General features: G+C 43.9%; 1 protein-coding gene across 4 annotated transcripts in view; it reads right to left on the minus strand.

Annotated features, from left to right (window-relative positions):
- Window positions 1-21,088, minus strand: part of SPTB (spectrin beta, erythrocytic) — a 123,049-nt gene that overhangs the window by 70,039 nt on the left and 31,922 nt on the right. For 2 of the 4 annotated variants that reach the window (XM_057543582.1, XM_057543585.1), the window contains exon 2: window positions 8,633-8,779. The exons of 1 other annotated variant lie outside the window; for it this stretch is intronic. The gene's annotated coding sequence lies outside the window, so the exon portion shown is untranslated. The remainder of the gene's footprint in view (window positions 1-8,632; window positions 8,780-21,088) is intronic. One more of the 4 variants, XM_057543584.1, reaches the window with a different exon arrangement.

Consider the following 21,088-nt stretch of genomic DNA (forward strand, 5'->3'; position numbering starts at 1 on the left):
CAAGGGGCTGGGGGCTGGGCCAGTGTGCTCAGCAGCAAGGGGAGAATCAGGTATGAGAGGCAGAAGAGAAGAAAATAAGAAAATAGGAAAGCTACAGATGGTTATTCCAGGAAAATAAAACAAAACAAAATATGCCTAAAACCAAATTCAACCCAGGGTCACCCATAACTGTCACAACGGCCCTTCAAAGGCATGGCAATAAAGAAACCACCATGACTGAAAAGAACAGCATAGGCTGGGGACACATGGTGGGGACACCTAACCAAATGGGGGGGGTCATGGAAATGACATTTAAGTTGATATCGGAGGGGAACTTGGAGCCAAGGTGATTCAGTCACGTTTTTAAGGATATAAGTCATCTATGCAGCCAGACTGGTCTTCCATGAGTACGGCAGACAGCAATTCCATGGCTAAAAATAGGCCCCAAATTGCACCTCACTTCCCTGCCAGCCCACCCAGGAAAAAAGGTATAAGAAGTAGTTCCACGTCCATTTACTCCCCAGTTCACCCTGAAGCCCCCTAGAAGCCCTTCTCGCAACCCACCAGACCCTCGTCAGACTGTAGGTGGGTCTTCTGTGGTCTGTGGGACTCCGCGCCCAGGAGAGCCCACTTTCCCTGTCCATCAACTTGCCTGTCCAGCAGCGGGGCAGGCCCGTCTCCAAAAGCACAGTCCGGGGCTCAGCCTCACATGGCGAGCTTCTGCCGCCCCCTGACCCCAGGTTACACTTTGAGTGGGATGGGTCCCTAGAAGACTTGCCCACAGCTCAGTACTGAAAAGCTCATGTGATTGCACAGCGCACTCACTTGTAGAAGGAGCGCCTGCCTGGGAAATGGATTTCACAACATCACTGATGCAACCCACAGCTCTGCCCTTCGCTCACGTGCCCAGGGACCTGTCCACTTCTGAGATCAGGTGTTAGGCCTCGGAATTTCAAGCCCACGTGCTATGCTCAGTGAATTCCCGGGGTGGGTAGGAACCCAGGAGGTGGCTGCCACGGCAGCTCCTTTCCCCGCCTGCAGGGTGCTGCCAGAGTCCTAGGTAGAGCTCACTTCAGCCCTTCCCATAGCGCTGAGCAGCAGAGGATGGATGTTCTTTTCTTTCCCGCCCAACCGTATCCCCTCTTTCCTGTACCGCACAAACGTGAGCAGCAACAAAGTCCAAGAGTGAGAAATGGGGGAAATACAGGCTGATGCTGTGTTTCCTTAACAGGGTCACCAGTGCAGGCTACTGCAGTAGCTTAAATTCAGTCTTCCTTAAACAGAGAATTTAGACCTTCTCTATCTTTATTTTCTCTTTAGCTGTAAGGTTTGACCCCCTCACTTGCTTCCTATTTTGTTCTGCCCCTTTATGCTACCCCAAACCTGCTTTTAACATGTTTTGGTAGTATGGCAACCCAGGTCAAAAGATTAAATCCTAAAGTCTCCCTGGAAATTTTCTGCCAATGCTTTTACCAAAACAGAACATTCTTCTACTCCCTTTGATCATAATCTCATTGCATATTCACAGACACCTTAAAGAATAGTTAAATACATAAACACTCACTAAAACAGCAGGAGAACCAGTGAGTTGCCCAGTGCAGGGTACTCTAAATCTAGAGCCAGCCCCAACTTCCTCCCCATCCCCCATCTCCAGCCTGGCACCTCCATCCGTCTAGCAGACGTCTCCACCTACAAATTACGGCTCAGTCTCATTACGGCTAAGACTGAGCACACGGCTTGCAGCGCAGCAGAGTAGGGGAGTTTCAGGACCATAGGGTGACAATGAGGCCCGGGCAAGCATACCACCTGTGGGTGACCTTTCCAGCAGATGGACGTCACCAGCAGTGCCTGGGCCAAGCTGCTGCCTCTCCCCAGAGCACACTCTGCTTTCCCACACTCTACCGTTCCCATTCTGACCCAGCCTGGCTTCCAGTCCATCATTAGGAGGGTGTGGTTTGGGGGTTCTTAAAGTCTCAAGACTCCTCTCCATGGTTGCCACCATCAAGGATGCCCATACGTTTGCAACATCCTGGTCACTCTAGTCCGCTGCTGTTTGGTCATTTTAATCCTTCTGCTCCAGCTTCTGTCACCAGGCAGGGACTTCAGGCCCACATGTCACAACTCGTCTGCCCTCATCATGGAAAAATCTCCTACTAAGAAATGGCTTCAGTCATGCTGCAGCTGCTTGGATGGGGGAGGAGGGGAGGGATCATGGCCCCAACAGTTCTTACAGGGATTTGAATGGGGAACAGGTGCTGCTCAGCTCTGATATAGGGATTGGCCCATCAGCCCTCTATCTTAACACCACCTATCAGCACCTCACGTCCAACACAGAGGCAAATGTCCACTGGGAATGATGAAAGGAGAGGGGAGAGATGGTCCTCTTAATATACGTAATTTTCAAAGATTATCTTCTATTGGGATTCTTGGGCTCCATAGCTACACGTACAGAAAGCTATTACAACCCTGTCCTACTTCTTATCCCTCCCAACTCATTTCTTTCAAGATAGTCGCTGGCCTCCTCCCCCAAAATAAGTAGTAATTCTACGATAGTTGAATTGAAAAGCTGAATGCCCGTTTTCCGTTCTTCCAAGAAGACTTTTCTAGAACACCCACAGTTACCTCTCTCTTCTCTGATGAAAACTGCACAGGGAGGTAGTGTGGCCTCAACATTTGAAGTGGTCAAGAATAGGCTGAAATACCTATGGACTGGGAGAAAATATTTGCAAATGATGCAACTGACAAGGGCTTAATTTTCAAAATATACAAACAGCTCATACAACTCAACAACAAAAAAACAAACAACCCAATCATAAAATGGACAAAAGACCTAAATAGACATTTCTCCAAAGAAGACATACAGATGGCCAACAGGCGCATGAAAAGATGTTCAACATCGCTAATTATTAGAGAAATGCAAATCAAAACTACAATGAGGTACCACCTCACACCAGTCAGAATGGCCATCATTAAAAAGTCTACAAATAACAAATGCTGGAGAGGGTGTGGAGAAAAGGGAATCCTCCTACACTGCTGCTGGGAATGTAAATTGGTGCAGCCACTATGGAGAACAGTATGGAAGTTCCTCAAAATACTAAAAATAGAGTTGCCATATGATCCAGCAATCCCACTCCTGGGCATATATCTGGACAAAGCTATAATTCAAAAAGATGCATGCAGTATTCACAATAGCCAAGGCATGGAAACAGCCTAAATGTCCATCGACAGATGAATGGATAAAGATGTGTTACATATATACAATGGAGTACTACCCAGCCATAAAAAAGAATGAAATAATGCCATTTGCAGCAACATGGATGGACCTAGAGATTATCATACTAAGTGAAGTAAGTTAGACAGAGAAAGACAAATATATGATATCACTTATATGTGGAGTCTGAAATATGACACAAATGAACTTATCTACAAAACAGAAACAGACTCACTGACATAGAAAACAAACTTATGGTTATCAAAGGGGAAAGGGGTGGGGGAGGGGTAAATTAAGAGTTTAGGATTAACAAATACAAACTACTATATATAAAATAGATAAACAACAAGGTCTTACTGTATAGCACAGGGAACTGTATTCAATATCCTGCAATAAACCATAATGGAAAAGAATATGAAAAAGAATATATATATGTATATGTATAATTGAATCACTTTGCTGTACACCAGAAACTAGCACAACATTGTAAAATCAACTATACTTCAATAAAATAAATTCTAACAAAAGAATAGGTTGAAATAATTAATTTGAAATAAAAGGTGAGATATTTCTCATGAAACAATTGATTCAGAAAAGATAATCAAAAAATAAAACCATTAGATAACAGATTGATGGAGAATTACACAATGGAATCAAGTTCCCAACACCTGAATTCACTGATGAGTTTTAGCATCACTAAGAATAGGGCAATGAGATACTGTGTGTTTCCAGATATGATGCAATATGACGGACATCATGGCCTATGACATTCTTGCCAAAAAAGTTGAACCTCAATCTGATCAAGTCTGTAGAGCTAATTTCCCATTTACAGGAATTATAGGAGATTGATAGACAAGTTAAATGACAACATGAGGAAGCAAAGAGGCAGACCCAGAAGGCGGGTCATTTTACAGACAACCGACTCCACTTCTTCAAGAAGTCAACAGCATTAAAACAAACAGACTGAAAAAGAGGCAGAGGGTAGGGACTGCTGTAGATGAAAAGGGACTTAGGAGATATAATAGCGAATGTAACATGTATTTTGTTTGGAATTTGAATCAAACAACACCAAAATACATTTTTTAGACAACCAGGGGTATCTGAATTATAGACTCAATAGTGGATAATGACCAGAAATTATAGTCAATTACGTTAGGTGTGATCATGGCTTTGAGGTTATGTTACCATGGCCCTAGCGCCTAGTATGGTCTGGCTTCTTCCTCCCAGTCCAAGCTCATCCCTCACCACATGCCCTACATGCAACCTGCAAGTCTCCTTTCAGTTCTCAACCGGCATCCACGCCCCAGGCCGCCCCCTCCCCACCCTGCCCCGGCTCTTGTGCACACTGTGCCCTTGGCCTGGAACACTTCCTGGAGCATCTTTGCATGTCTGGTTCCTCCTCCTTCCTCAGGTCTCCTCTTAGGTATCACTTCCTGTGGAAGTCCTCCCCAAGTGCCACATCTAAGCTAAATTCTTTGTCATCCTCAGTCTGGGCACTTTGCTTGACCCCTTCATAGCCCTCATCATAATTGCAATTACTCATACATCTGTTGGTTCACTTTTGTTTTTGCCTCTCCCTGCCTAGACTGTAGAGGTTCTCTGCAGGCAGCTGCAAGCCTGTCTTATTCATTATTGTATTCCAGTGCCTAGCACCATGCTTGGGACATAGAGGTGCTCAGTAAATATTCTCCTCCTCCTAGAGACCTAAGCTCAAACTCTGGAGCCTCTATCCCACCTTATTCCTTGATCCATGCAGTACTCATTCACATAGCCCACTTATGTGCATTGAGCACTTACTTATTCAATATTGATTCATCACCATGGCCAGTCATTAAGCCTCTGTAAAGTGTCTTCCATCCATCGCTCCTTTATGTTCTAAGGCTTCCACTTCACTCCAGGCCCTTACCGTTTCCTGCCTGGACTTGGGTAATGGTCCAACTTTGTCTGTTTTGGGCCTCTTCAACCATCCTACACAGCCTTCCTCATAATGACTCGCCTCTACTCCATAGCTTTCAGCAACTCTCTAACGCACAGTCTAATCCAGGGTCCTACACCAGTCAGTGCTGAGCTCATACTCTCTCTTATGCCAACTCTGCTCCAACCAAGAGGGTCCATGTGTCCTGCACCCCCCACCTTTGTACCATGTGCCTCTATAACTTTATTTGTGCCACATCCCATATGCTGAAATTTAGGCACCTCTCCTTGCAATTTAAAACAAATATAACTTTCAAACATTTAGAAACACAATATAACATTTTCCTAGAATAGGAAGGAGGTCACCTTACCCCTCCTATTCAACTCCATGGATCCTCCACTGCTTCTATGACCAGCAAGTGGAGGGGGCAGTCACGGTGGGCTCAGGGAAAGCTGCTGATGATCTGTGCACCGACTCTCCCTCCTCAGTCCTGCTCCCTCCCCCAGTCTCATTTTTATTGCTGGGTGAGGCCAGATCCTCACTATCCTTCCTTCTGGCCATCCTTCCAATCCTGGGAAGAAGATGAATCTTTAGCTTTTTCTCCCTTCCATCTTCATTTTAATATGTTCAAGTCTTTCTCATCTTAAGTAAAACTCCTCCTTTCCATCCTTTCTTTCCTCCCTTTCAAAGCCAAATTTCTTGACAAAGTTGCCAAGAATAAGAACAGGTGATTTACAGAAGAGGAAATCCAAAAGGCTAAGACCCTAAAAAGAGATACTCAAGTTCATTAGCTAACCAAGAAATGCTGATTAAAATAAGGAGAAACCAGAGGCAAACATTATCAAGCTGGATAACATGAGGTGTAGATGGTGGCGTGCAGCACAGACACTTTGTGTGCTACTGGTGGGAGTGCAGAGTGACCCAGCCATTCTGAAAGGCAGTCTGCAGTTCTCAGGCAGGTTACATATCTACAACCCTGTTCCTAGGCATACAGACCAAAGAAATTCTCACACAGGTCAAAAAGGGGACATATGCAAGGAAGTTCACTGCAGCATTGACTGTGGTGGTGGGGAGGTGAAGATAACCTGTGTGTCCATCGCTGGGGGATGGACAGTAAAATGTGGTGAATGTACACATGGAGGACACATGGCAGCATTGGAGGATCTTAAAAAATAGTGGATAAAATAAAGAAACAGAATGAGATCTATAACACACCACTGAATAATTTCAAAACATATGCACATAAAACAGTATACATATCATAAGGATGTAAACAAAAGAAAAACTCTTAAACACATGAAAATGGTTGTCTCTAGGTGGACTTAGGGAGATGGAAAAGGGAAATGGAGATAAAAGGAAACCAACCAACCAACCAGGGGAGGTGCCCTGCCTAGAAAATGATGACGATGAACTGAGAGGTATGATGAGGCCTTTGCTCCTAAAGTAAAAATAGATACAGTGTATTTAACTATATTCATGAGAACTTCCTCGTCCTATAACAACTCACTCTTTACTGCACTGAAAGCTGGCTTCCCTATTAGTTCATGAAGCTATTCTTGAACTATTCTTGAAGCTATTCACTGACACCTCCCTTCCTTGTTCCTTAAAACAATAGATGCTTTTCAGGTCTTATCTTGACTTCTCAGAAGCTTAAGCTCTGTTAGCCATTCCAAAATTTCCTGAAACCACTTCCTTTGTCTTCCAGGACGTGCTCCTTGTTCTCCTTTAACTCTCTGGCCTTTCTCCTTGGCCTGCTCTGGGGGCTACTCTTCCTCTACCTGTCCCTTGAATGGTGATGTTCCCCAGAGTTCTGTCCTGGGCCCCTTCCATTCTTCCTCTGTCTACTCGCTCTTTTTAGACAATCTCCTGCACTCCCATGACCTGAATGACCACCTCGCGTGAATGACTTCGTGACCTTCACCTTGCGTGACCTCTCTGCAACACCCATCCATCACATCCAACTGCCTTCTGAACATCCACCTGGAAGGCCCACAGGCCTCTCACACCCAGCATTATTCCCAGTTGACTCTATGACCAACCCAGTCCCAGCCCTTCCTGCCATGTTCCTAGTCCACCAATATCCCAATGGCCCAAACCCAAACCTGGGGTGATAGAACCCAGTATCTCATCAACTCAGTCCCCTCGATGTCTCTCAAATCTCCATTCTTCTCTGTCTCCACTGCTCCCCTTCACTTCTCAGCACTGTCATCTCAAGTCTAGTGGTTTCCTGCTGATTTCTTTGTACCCATATTTGCTCTTTTGCCTACCATCCTGACCTATCCTCTACACTGTGGCCAGAAAGATCATCTTAGAATATAAATATGAGGTCACTTCCATACTTTAATAGCTCCTCTCTATCTCAAAAGAAAGTTTAAAACCCATCATAACTCAGAGTCAAAGCCCTTTGTGATCTATCCCCTACCTGAACACTATTCTATCCAACCGTCCCTATTTCCGCAACCCTACTTTCCAGCCATAACGAACTCTATTCAGGTCCCCAGCTGTCTCTGGACACGCTCTTTGCACATGCTGTTCCCTAAGCCTGGAACACACTCCCTCTTTTTCAGAATAATTTCTTGTCCTTCAGAACTTGTCTTAGCCTTTGCTTTCTTCGAGAAAGCTCCCCATCTCCACCCCCATCCCCTGCAGTAGTGGGAGGTGGGAGCACTTCTTCCAGGCTCCCATCACACTCAGTGTTCATTGTCATCAAAGCACTTAGCCACAATGTAGGAGAATAATCTATTTTTCTGTCTTTCCCAATAGACCATAAGCTACTTGAAGCCAGGGACATCCTTAGTCATTCTTTTTGTCCCAATTGCCCAGCATAATGCCAGGTACACAAAATGGGGATAAAAAATACTGAACAGGGCTTCCCTGGTGGTGCAGTGGTTGAGAATCTGCCTGCCAATGCAGGGGACACAGGTTCGAGCCCTGGTCTGGGAAGGTCCCACATGCCGCGGAGCAACTGGGCCCGTGAGCCACAACTACTGAGCCTGAGCATCTGGAGCCTCTGCTCCGCAACAAGAGAGGCCGCGATAGTGAGAGGCCCGCGCACCGCGATGAAGAGTGGCCCCCACTCGCCGCAACTGGAGAAAGCCCTCACACAGAAATGAAGACCCAACACAGCCAAAAATAAACATAATAAATAAATAATAAATAAAAATTAAAAAAAAAAAAAACTGAACAAATGGGTGAGAACTGAGAAATGCAGAGCACTGCTCCCGAAGAGGACAAGAGCAGCTCCTGCAGAGGACACACTATTTGGAGGCCAGTTTGGAGGTCAAGGTGGTGAAGGGGCTGGAAACGTGGCACGTAGCAGGAGTGCTGTGGATGCAGGCTGGTCATCGATGCCCTGACAGTGTCACTGTTGCCCTTGTGCCTCAATCTCACACTCCCGCTGTCTCTTCCTCTTTTGCTGGACTGTGGTGGCAAAAGAACAGGCAGTGGCAACAGGGCCCAACGCCTACGATCCAATCTTGAAACCTTTCAGAGCAGCTCCGACTCAACCCACACCTCAATTTTCTCACCCGAAACATTGATGAAAGCAGCCGTTCTCACCCAGAAGTCTTCTAGACAGGGAAGCCCCACTCCACTTAGCTGAGAAGTCTTTTATATATTCTTTCTTGTGTCACAGAAACATCAGTCATAGAATGGTTTCTATCCGTACAGCTCTGCTACACAAACAAAGAGATCTATTTTAAAAGTTGAACCTATAAATAATATATGTATGGGTGCCAATTTGGTATTCATTCATGTTAGAGCTTTTAAAATAATTCAGTTAAAATTAATCTCTTAAAAGTTGCTCAGGCCCACAAGGACTCCTGAGGGGAAGGGCACCGGCTGGAGGATTTTCCCACCTTTGGCCAGGGCGTGAGCCTGGCGCAGCAGGGCTGTCCTCTGGACACATACAGAAAGCTGCCTGCAAGGCTCCAGTCTCGCAGCAAAGGCAAGTGCAGCCTTTCCAGGCTTGGCAGAGCCGGTCCTCCTGTGCACAACCTCCCAGGCTCAGAGAGCACCTCTCGGCCACTAGAATCCGTTTCAGTCTCCTTCCCTGGACTCTGCTGATGGGGACGCACCAGCTGCTGGCTCATGCAGTCACTCTGCCGCCCACGGTCCTCAGGAAAAAGACTTGGCTCTTTACACAACTGTGAGCAAAGCCCAAGGCTCGGAAGGGAACCTGGAATTTACTAAGAGTGTTATATACATTGCCCCATTTAACACACACCTATACTCACAGACTATTAGATATTATTACTGTTATTACTGCTATTAGTTTTATTGTCCCTGTTCTATCAAAACAGCAGACCTGGGTTGAAATCCTAACTCCTGTACTTAACTTAGTAGTCGTGTGCTCTTCTATAAGTCACTCAACCACTCTGTACCTCAGTTTCTCCACCTGTAAAATGAGGGAAATACCCTGTGCTTCCATGGCACAGGACAGGGCCTACCAATGTCCGAATTCTACCCTTTCTACATCCAGCTTGGAGGCATCTTCCAGTCGCCCCTATGGTTAGGTGTGGCTGTGTGACTGAATGAGCACAAGGGACACCACTTCGAGGCCTTAGCCATAAAAATCTTCCCCATAATTCCTCATTCTTTCCCCTAAACTCCTAGGACCTAAAGGGCCAGGATGAGAGGAACCTGATTTCCTGGATGACTGTGGGGAACAAAGTCTCCCCCTCAATTTATACCCATTGACTCATCTATGATGTGAGCCAGAAATAAAATTTATTTTACAGTTCCTTATTAGAGCAGTTAGGATACCGAAATCAACACACCCACCACTTACCACATAAAGCTGTTGTACAGATTATAGGAAGTTATATGAAAATGATGTATAAACCATAGAGTACCCTATAACCCCAAGGTATAGTTATTTACAAAGAAAATGCAGTATTTCTTAGTATCAAGTTTGTGGGTGTGCTCAATACACACACTCTCACAGCAAAAAGGAAAGTACACAGTAGGAGTCTATTGTCATCACCCCATTGCCCCTTCTGCAACTGTCTTTCCCTTTTACCCCTGCCTCAAGCTTCCAAGCTCTCTCAACCTCCCTTGATGCCAGGTTCCTCCACTGAGTTGAATGACCCAAGTGGAACTCTTCCTTCAGACCTACTTCCATCCCTACTTCAAAACAAAATTGACTTTGACAACCTAATTCCCTATCATAGTCAACTCCTCAAAGGGAAGGATGCCATTTTCACCTCAGAGGTCTCTGCACATGGTAGGCACTCAATTTTAGTACATGCTAATTGGATGAAACGGATGTATCTACTTTCCCAAGGGGCAGAGTATCTCTCCCAGGGAACACATCTTAATAAGCACCTTACAGAAATAGACCACCTTATTCAAAGGATGGATATGAAAGAGACAGTGTAGGAGCCAAGCCAGACAAATAGGTGAGAAATGGTTGGTCAGACAGGTTACTCAGCATGCTCAAATTCTGTGAGGGAGGGAACTGTGTGTGGCACCTACAGGGAAAGCCAACTTTGCCTAGAGAGTCCTTGAAAAGTATAGCCTTAACTTAATGTACAACCTGTGCTAGGAGGTAAACCCTGGGTGGGAGAAGGAACTGTCCAAAGTTAAAGAATGTGGCAAGAAGGGTGCAGAATGAGGCCCTATTCCCTGCCTTCTAGAGTTACACTCAGACCTCTTAGCCTCACTGCTGGCCTAACCATAACCAAGGACTTTGATGAATTTTCCAACACTATTCTAGTACCCTGTATCTGACTACAGAATCAAGACAAGCATTCACAAGTAGGTTGACACTGTTTATTCATTAATTCAACAATTTTTTATTGAACAAAGCACCCCCCACAAAACTCATGAAATATTTAGATATAAATAGAACAAAATATGTGCAAAATCAGTAGGCTGAAAACTACAAAACACTGATGAAAGAATTTGAAAGTCTAATAAATGGAGAGATGTACCATGCCCATGGAATAGAAGATTCAATATTATTAAGATGTCAATTTTCCTGAAACTGATCTACAAATTCAGTGCAATGCCAATCAAGATACCCACAGGGCTTTTTTTTTTTTTTTTAGAAATCAACAAGTTGATTCTAAATTTTCTATTGAAATATGAAGAAAATAGAATATCAAAACCATTTTGTAAAAAGAACAAAACTGGAGGATTCACATTGCCTGATTTCAAGACTTACCATAAAGCTACAGCCATCATGATAGCATATATGGCAAAAGGATAGACATACAGATCAATGGACTAAAGTCCAGAAATAGACTGACATATATATATAGTCAAACAATTATTGTCAAAGGTGTAAAAACAATGTAACAGAGAAAGGGTAGTCTTTTTCAACAAATGGGTGCTGAACAACTAGACATCAAATGAAAAATAAAGTGAACTTCTACCTATACCTTACACCACATACAGAATTTAAGCTAAAATGGATTATAGACCTAAATGTAAAACCTGAAACTTCTAGAAAAAAAAACAGAAGAAAATCTTTGTAAAGTTGGGTTAAGCAAAATATTTTAGAAACAGCACCAAAAGTATGATCCATAGAAGATCGAGTATTATAAAAGAAAAAATTGATTAATCTGACCACCAAAAATAAAAATGTCTGCTCTTTGAAAGGTATTAAAAATACAAGCTGCAGACTGGGAGTAAATACTTGTAAAACACGTGTCTGATAAAGGACTTATATCTAGAATATATAAAGAACTCTCAAAACTCATTAATTTTTTAAAAAAGGAAAAAACTCATTAATTTTAAAAAAGCCTCAATTTAAAATGAGGAAAAGTTTTTTTTTAATTTAATAAATGTATTTATTTATTTATTTATTTTTGGCTGTGTTGGGTCTTCGTTGCTGTGCGCGGGCTTTCTCTAGTTGCAGTGAGCAGGGGCTACTCTTCGTTGCGGTGCGCGGGCTTCTCATTGCGGTGGCTTCTCTTGTTGCAGAGTACGGGCTCTAGGCACGCAGGCTTCAGTAGTTGTGGCAGGCGGGCTCAGTAGTTGTGGCTCGCAGGCTCTAGAGTGCAGACTCAGTAGTTGTGGTGCACGTATTTAGTTGCTCTGCGGCATGTGGGATCTTCCCGGACCAGGGCTTGAACCCGTGTCCCCTGCATTGGCAGGCGGATTCTTAACCACTGCACCACCAGGGAAGCCCGAGCAAAAGTTTTATACAGGTGTTTCATCAAAAGATATGTGGATGGGGGCTCCCCTGGGCTTCCCTGGTGGCGCAGTGGTTGAGAATCTGCCTGCCAATGCAGGGGACACAGGTTCGAGCCCTGGTCTGGGAAGATCCCACATGCCGCGGAGCAACTAGGCCCGTGAGCCACAACTGCTGAGCCTGCGCGTCTGGAGCCTGTGCTCCGTAACAAGAGAGGCCGCGATGATGAGAGGCCCGCGCACCATGATGAAGAGTGGCCCCCACTTGCCACAACTGGAGAAAGCCCTCGCACAGAAACGAAGACCCAACACAGCCATAAATAAATAAATAAATTTAAAATTTTTTTTAATTAAAAAAAAAAGATATGCGGATGGCAAATAAGCACATGAAGAGCTCAATTTCATTCATCATTAGGGAAATGCAAATTAAAACTACAATAAGATATCACTACGTGCCTATTAGAATGGCTTTAAAAAAAACTGACAACAAGTGCTGGTCAGGATGCAGAGCAACTAGAACTCTCAAACATTGCTGGTGGGAATGCAAAATAGTACAGCCACTCTGGAAAAGAATTTGGCAGTTTCTTACAAAATTAAACATACATTTACCATATGACCCAGCAATCCTATTCCTGGGTATTTTTACCCTAGAGAACTAAAAACTTAGGTTCACACAAAATGTAAATGTTTATAGCAGCTTTACTCATAATGACCCCAAATTAGAAACAACTTGTTTATTAACTGGTGAATGGATAAACCAACTGTGGTACCTCCACACAATGAAATACTACTCAGTGATAAAAAAGGAACTGATAAATTAGACACAACATGAATGAATCACAAATGCATTATGCTAAGTGAAAGAAGCTGGACACAAAAAGCTGCATACTGTATGATTTAATTTATATGAAGTTTTGGAAAAGGCAAATCTATAAGGACAGAAAACAAACCCGTGGTTAACAACGGTTAGGGTTGAAGAAAGGGGCTGACAAAAAAGGGGCATGAGGGAATTTTGGAGGGTGATTGTGGTGGTGGTTATACCACTGTGTGTATTTGTCAACACCTATAATAATGTACACTGAAAAGTGTAAATTTTACTGTACGTAAATTATTCCTCAATAAATTTAAAAACAAAATACTGAAACTAAAAACATAAACATAAATAAGAAGACTAAAAACAAATATTTATTGAATACCTACTATGTGCAGGTGCATTGTTATGAACTGCTTTGACAATAGTGATATAGAATAATTATTACAATTTATTTTAAAATAATGAGAGGGTTTTCTCCAGCACGGTACTATAATGGAGGATATAAATGTGGTAGAGGCACAGATTCTGCCCTCAGGTTGCCTAAGACGTGGATATAAGTAATGATACAACAAGATATAATTAGGTAAGTGTGAAGAGAGAGACATAAATAAAATACCACAGGAATTCAGAGACAGGAGAGAATACTGAATGCTGGAGAAACCAGAGAAGGCTTCACAGAAGAGATGCCATTTGAGTTGGGTGCTGTTGACAGGAAGTGGTGATTTTATTGTCCAGGTAAACAGTGTTTATCAGAAAGTTTTCTCACATAATTTCTCTTTGATCCTTCTAACAACCTGGGAGACAGGGTAGGAGTGGGGGAGATACTATTAATCGCAGTTTCAGTTAAACAAACTAAGACTTTGAGATGAGTTCCTTGCCCAACACTTGGGCGGCATAGCTAAGGCTTAAACTCAGGTCTTCTGAGAGTTCGGTTCACTCTCTGTTCCCAGATGGTACACCCATCTAGAAGAAAAGTTCTTCCTTCTCATAATATCGAGAGTGACTGCTAACGGTGCCATTTCCACCTTTGGATCTCTCCAAGAGAATGGGTTACTTCTAGCCGTTCTGGCCACTGAGAACACCCTACAAGGCTAAAATGTTTATCTGAATCTTTCCTGCATGTGGAATGAGAGCCAGCAGAGGGGAGATTTTCTGTGGCATTCGTTTAAACTCAAGGTTTAAATGTCTCAAAGTATCTTTTATAAATACTAATAAAACCAAAAGCCTTGAAAGTTACAAGGATAATATGGACTGCTTCAAATGTATGGTCATATATGTAACCATGAAATTATTTAAGACACGACCCCAGACCTTATAGGGCAAATTACTCTTGGAGGGGATCAGCTCCCCTAAAGAACTCTGAAGCTATTCCAAGAAGCTTTCTTGTGACCTGAAGAAGGACACCTGTTCACATGCCTCATCTGGCTGAGCCTCTTATCCGTCATTCCTTCACGCGTGTGAGAGTTTATCTGGCACACATTGAGCTCCTTGGTCTGGAGCCTGTCTACATGCCAACCACTAGGCTAGCAATCACATTTCTCTGGGGAAGAAACAATACCAGGGAGATGTAAATGGCTTCTACATTTTGCTGCTGCTATCTCAATCCTTTTTGTTCACTGCTAACTTAAAAAAATAATGAGACAGTGCCATTATGAGTGGAAATTAATTTAACCAAATATTTCCTGAATGGATACTATATATGTGTTCATAATGAGATGGTCCATGTCCTCAAGGATCTTACAGTCAGGCAGGTTATTCAAACATTTCTCATTGGCAAAACTGGAGAAACTTCTTTCTCCTTTCTGAGTTCTAGTTTTCTCATCTGGATACTAGGGGGTAAATTTCTCTAGCTATTAAGCAGTTGTCATCAAAAACATTTACTGAGAATTTAAGTCGCGCTAGACACTGCACCTTATAAACACCATCACATGAAATCCTCAGAACAACCCTGTGAGACAGCCACTCCTTTTTTTGATTGAAGCATAGTTGGTATACAATATTATACAAGTTACAGGTATACAATATAGTGATTCACAATTTTTAAAGGTTATACTCCATTTATAGCTATTATAAAATATTGGCTATATTCCCCATGTTGTACAATATATCCTTGTAGTTTATTTTATACCTAATAGTTTGTACTTCTTACTTCCCTACTCCTATATTGCCCCTCCCCCTTCCCTCTCCCCACTGGTAATCACTAGTTTGCTCTCTATCTCTGTGTCTGTTTCTTTTTTGTTATATTCACTAGTTTGCTGTATTTTTAAGATTCCACATATAAGTGATATCATACAGTATTTGTCTTTCTCTGTCTGACTTATTTCACTTAGCACAATACCCTCCAAGGCCATCCATGTTGTTGCAAATGGCAAAATTCCATTCTTTTTTTATGGTTGGGTAGTAGTCTATTGTGTATACACACCACATCTTCTTTATCCATTCACCTGTTGATGGACACCTAGGTTGCCTACATTTTGGTAACTGTAAATAATGCTGCTATGAACATTGGGGTACATGTGTCTTTTCAAATTAGTGTTTTTATTCCTTTTGGATATATACCCAGGAGTGGAATTGCTGGGTCATATTTTTAGGTTTTTGAGAAACATCTATACTGTTTTCCACAATGGCTGTACCAATTTACATTCCCAGCAACAGTGTAGGAGGGTTACCTTTTCTCCACATCCTCACCAACATTTGTTATTTGTGTTTTTTGATGATGGCCATTCTGACAGGTGTGAGGTGATACCTCACTGTGGTTTTGATTTGCATTTCCCTGATGATTAGCGATGTTGAGCATCTTTTCATGTGCCTGTTGGCCATCTGCATGTCCTCTTTGGAAAAATGTCTATTCAGGTCTTCTGCCCATTTTTTAATTGAGTTGTTTGGTTTTTTTTATGTTGAGTTGTATGAGCTGTTAATATATGTTGGATATTAATCCCTTACTGGTCATGTCATTCGCAAAATTTTCTCCCATTCAGCAGGTTGCCTTTTTGTTTTGTCAATGGTTTCTTTTGCTGTGCAAAAGATTTTAAGTTTACTTCGGTCCGTTTGTTTATAACTCTTATTATCCCCATTTTATATGTGAGGACACTGAGGCTTAGAGAGTTCGGTGATTTGCCCCGTCCATTGGCCAGTAAGTGACGGAGCCAGGATTCAAGCTCAGGCAGTCAGGCTCAGAGCCCCTGCCCTTAACCACTGTGATCATAGCCCTGCCTGACCCGAGCCCTATGCAGGGAGGAATGAGAGATCAAAGGAGCAGGGTGCCTATAAACAGTTTTTAAATCATCTGGGACAGATTCGTCCACATCCAGCTCAACACCAGGCAACAAGAACATCAAGCAAAGCAACAGGAAAGAAAGATGATCTACATTGGGAGGCCAAGAGGCCCTTTAATGTCACAGTTAATCCAACCCTGAGATTGCAGAACACAAATACACTGGGTCTCTAGCAGGCATCAGACCCACATTTCCTCTGAGGATCTCCAAGCACCTTTTCCCCCAGAGTCGTCGCAGACACAGAGAGGACAGGAAAGCAAGGTGGGGTAACTTTCCCAGGAGAAACAAGTGGCAGCGTCAGAAGGGAAATGTCTGTGTTTAACCCCCCAGCTCTTCACTGAAGCCACAGTCTATTTTTAGGGTCCCTCTTTAACATAACACACATCTATCTATTTTCAGAAGAAGGGAAACCCCAATGTGTGGAACCAGTGGAGGGTTTCTGCAGGTTTTCCAAGGTGCCACAGTTTGATAACACTCTCCGCCTATCTGTTAAAGAGCGCAGCAAATGTTATCACCTGAAAGCACCCGAGGCCAGGGTACCCCTGGTTCTGAGCACTGGAAATGGGCTACCCAGAACTGGACAGCATGTCAGAGCCTCACCCTGTAATCAGACTGAGCTGCTTGCAAAGGAACTGCTACCACATTCCTCTCTTAAAGAGGCCTGACACCAAATAGCTTGGCTGGGGCCAGGGCAGCCAGAGGTGCCAAGTGCCTGCCGTTGCCAGGGAGGCGTGTGTGTGTGGCCAGGGTGGTGGACACGTAAGCCACGGTAGGTCATCTGAAGAGTGTGGAGAAGTGAGTGATCACCGCTAAAACAGTCTGCAAGCAACTCCAGAAAGCTTGCCATGCCTCGACATTCTCAAGTACATGGTAGCAATACTCGACCATTCAGCAAAGGCTTGAGCCAGCTTCCAGAAAGAACCAGAGGGTAGCACACAGGGGATTTAGTGCCAGAAATAGTAGACTAAGGCGACTTTGACCTGGGGACATGAACCAGGCAGTGCTGCGCAGTGGTTGGGGGCATCTGGAGTTAGACAGCCCCGGGATGACTCTGGCCTTAGGCACTCACTAGCTGTGTGGCCTTGGGCCATTTCTTTAAACTCTTTAAGCCTCCGTTTCTTCATCTATATATAAGGTGGAGTTAATAGTCATCACCAGGGCTTCCCTGGTGGCCCTGTGGTTAAGAATCCGCCTGCCAATGCAGGGGACACAGGTTCAATCCCTGGTCCGGGACGATCCCACGTGCTGCGGAGCAACTAAGCCCATGTGTCACAACTACTGAGCCTGCGCTCTAGAGCTCACGAGCCACAGCTACTGAAGCCCGTGTGCCTAGAGCCCGTGCTCCGCAACAAGAGAAGCCACCGCAACGAGAAGCCCGTCCACCGCAATGAAGAGTAGCCCCCACTCGCCGCAACTAGAGAAAGCCCGCATGCAGCAACAAAGACCCAGTGCAGCCAAAAATAAATAAATTAAAATAAATAAATTAAAAAAATAAAGTATCTGTATCATGTGATATGATATATATAAAAATACCCAGTCATCACCTCACAGCACTGCTGTTTGGATCAGATAAGATGATGTATTTAAGAGTCCTTCACAGAATGCCTGGCACGGAGTGCAGCCCTGAATACATGTGGGCCACCAAGCACTGCACCAGGTCTGTGGCCGCTCCCACAACTCAGAAGAATGAACTGTTGCCCCTCTTTGTACCTCAGTTTCTCCAGTAATAAAACAGCAACTATTCTTCCCCTCTCCTCTGTTTATGGCACTTAAAAGCTGGGGAGGGCTTCCCTGGTGGCGCAGTGGTTGAGAATCTGCCTGCCAATGCAGGGGACACGGGTTCAAGCCCTGGTCTGGGAAGATCCCACATGCCACGGAGCAACTAGGCCCGTGAGCCACAACTACTGAGCCTGCCCGTCTGGAGCCTGTGCTCTGCAACAAGAGAGGCCATGATAGTGAGAGGCCCGCGCACCGCGATGAAGAGTGGCCCCCGCTTGCCACAACTAGAGAAAGCCCTCGCACAGAAACGAAGACCCAACACAGCCAAAACTAAATAAATAAATAAATAAATTTATTTAAAAAAAAAAAAAAAAAAAAAGCTGGGGATATGCAGAAGTTGAGGGTTTCTTTAATCATCAGAAATGTTATCCAGTGTTTACACAGCATCTACTCAGGGACTGGCCATCTCTCCCTTTTTGGGTACCTGTGCAGATCCTCTAAATATTGGATGACAGATTTCTGATTAAAACAAGCTGTCTATACTTTTGCACTTCTTGAGGTTTTTATGGTGCCAGGAGCAGACATGAAGAAGCAACCATCTCCCATGATGTCAGAGACTCGTCTACAGAAGAGATGCTAGGGGAAGGATGCAGAGCAAGCCAGGTGTCGCCACTCAAGATTTGTCATGTGACACCCCCTCTTTCCCTCCAATGAAAGGAGAAAGATGTCTTTATTCCATTGGGGGAAAATAAAATCACTGTTTGAATATTTGCCACAATTCTTCACAACAAACACAGCAGTAACTTCCTTACTTTCTCATTTCTACTTGGTCATGGCCCCATCACAATGCCCTCATTCCATCACCATCCCTACTTCTCATGCTAGAAAAAGGGATGGAAGTGACATTCTGTTGAGAGTTAGTACAGCTTTCTGGCTTGCTCAAGCTGCCTTCTCTGGATAAAGGCCATCAGCTGTCAAACCAATCCGAAGAGCTGAGCTCTGAGAGGAGAGTGGGTTTGCATAGAGGGGAGCGATGCCTGCCTCACCTCGGCAGCTTTCCCACCCCAGGTCAGTCAGCAGGCTTGGGAAGCATCAACATTAACCTTCTTCTCTTAGCATTAGCTCCTGTGCCTTGGCCTGAACCATTCTCCTACCACCAGCAGCCAGCTTACTAAGCCAGAACAGCCTAGACAGGACCACTATTAATTGGATGTATTTCCTTGTAGCCAACCTAATATGTTTTATTAGATTGTTTTTAATTATAAAAGTGCTGTACTCCAGGCCTTTAGAAAATCCAACAAAACAGGTTGCGGTGGAGAGCCAACAATAGCAGTGTATCCATCCTCAAAATGGTGCCCCTAAGCCAAGTAGACTGTCCTCACGTGCATGTGTGACAGCTGTGCCTCCCAAGAGCTGCTTAGCAGGAGTCCCCGTGTAAAAGTGATGGGCTAGAAGAGCCAAACTTCCTTTATTTTTACAGTTACCCTTGATTACCAGTGAATGAATGCCCTCAGTTGTGAACTGTCCACAGCTATTCCCATCCAAACCCTTTCCCTGCACTTCAGGCAGCCAGACCTCTGGCTACTCACGTGAAGGGAACAGGTCCCAACACACAATAGGAATGTGCATCTCCAACAACAAACATCTGTAGAATACCATCACAGGACAGCAACGATAATAACAATAACAAAAGTAGGAACAAGCATATTCAGCGAGGACTCAGTACATGGGACGCATATACTAAGTGCCTGGCATACACAGGAGTGTATTGATAATGAAATGAGCTGTGAGCGCTTTTCACTTTCTCCATTTTATAAAGGAAGAAAGTGAAGCTTACAGAAGTTTAGGAACTTCCCCAGGTCACACTACCGTGAGAAGCAAGGGGTGAAGTACAACCTACACCTGGTCTGACAGCATAACTTTTGGATGAGTTGCTGCTAATAATAAATTTTAACTGTGTTAACCATCCAGTAATCCATATTAACACTTAGCAGGGCTTCAGTTGAAAAGAAACGTGAAGATGGTGCTAGGGCTCCCCATAAACACCTCCTATGTGTATAAGTCAGATTTACTATTCTCCTCCCAGATGCTGCATCCCATTTCTACCCAAAATATACAGACATTACCAAAATACATTCAAACCACATTCCAGGGATCCCACCTGCTCTAAGACTTCCCTTGGTGTTTAGAAATCTGTCTGGCTCCTGTTTCCTTTGTGACCACAGCATGCCACCGTAGAGATGGCAAGCACACTGCTGTTTCTAAAGGCCTGAGCATTTCAGGTCACTAACCCCACCAGAAATGAGACCCAGAAGTTCAGAGTTCTCGAGCTATTGTTCTGTCTACATATAATACTCCCTTGTTCAAGAGAGAGACAGAGGGACGGACAGACATGCAAAAATACTGGAAAACGAAAGATCCAAAGTAGTCCGTAACCAAACCAGCCCAGGGCTGCCTTTATAAAATGAACTCCTCTAAGCCCCGGCCCATTATCTGGGCTTGGCAGAACTGGCCTGCTCCCCTGACTTATCTCTCTTCGTGCCTACACAGTTTGCTACACCCACTGCATGTGGGTACCCTTATCAGAAAATATCCACATGACAAGCGTTTGCCTTTGAACAGAAGTAGCTCTTTTGCCTGCCAAACATCAATAACTCTGTATACTTGTTGGTACATATATTGTGAGCACGTACATAAAGCTCGCAAATACAGAACAGACACCCACTACAGGGCACAAGTGGCCATGTGTCTTTGGAAACTGCCAACCTATTACAAAATACCTGCCACTCTCCTCTTCCCCATCAACCAGGAAATGAGATGAACAAAACTTGCAGCTCTCTGAATAATTCATTTGTTCCACAAATATTTTCTGAGCATTGTGTTGTGCTCTCAAACTGAAAGTTTTACCAAACTATAGGATTCTAGAGATGAGAAGAAGGTTGTCCTCTGTTCCTTTTATGACACTAGTTTCACCAGACAGCAGGATCATCCAGCATCAGACTTGCCAAGAGGTAACAGCCTTTGACAATATGAAAATA

This window comes from Balaenoptera acutorostrata, chromosome 3 (genome assembly GCF_949987535.1).
Source record: "Balaenoptera acutorostrata chromosome 3, mBalAcu1.1, whole genome shotgun sequence".
Classification (NCBI taxonomy): domain Eukaryota; kingdom Metazoa; phylum Chordata; class Mammalia; order Artiodactyla; family Balaenopteridae; genus Balaenoptera; species Balaenoptera acutorostrata.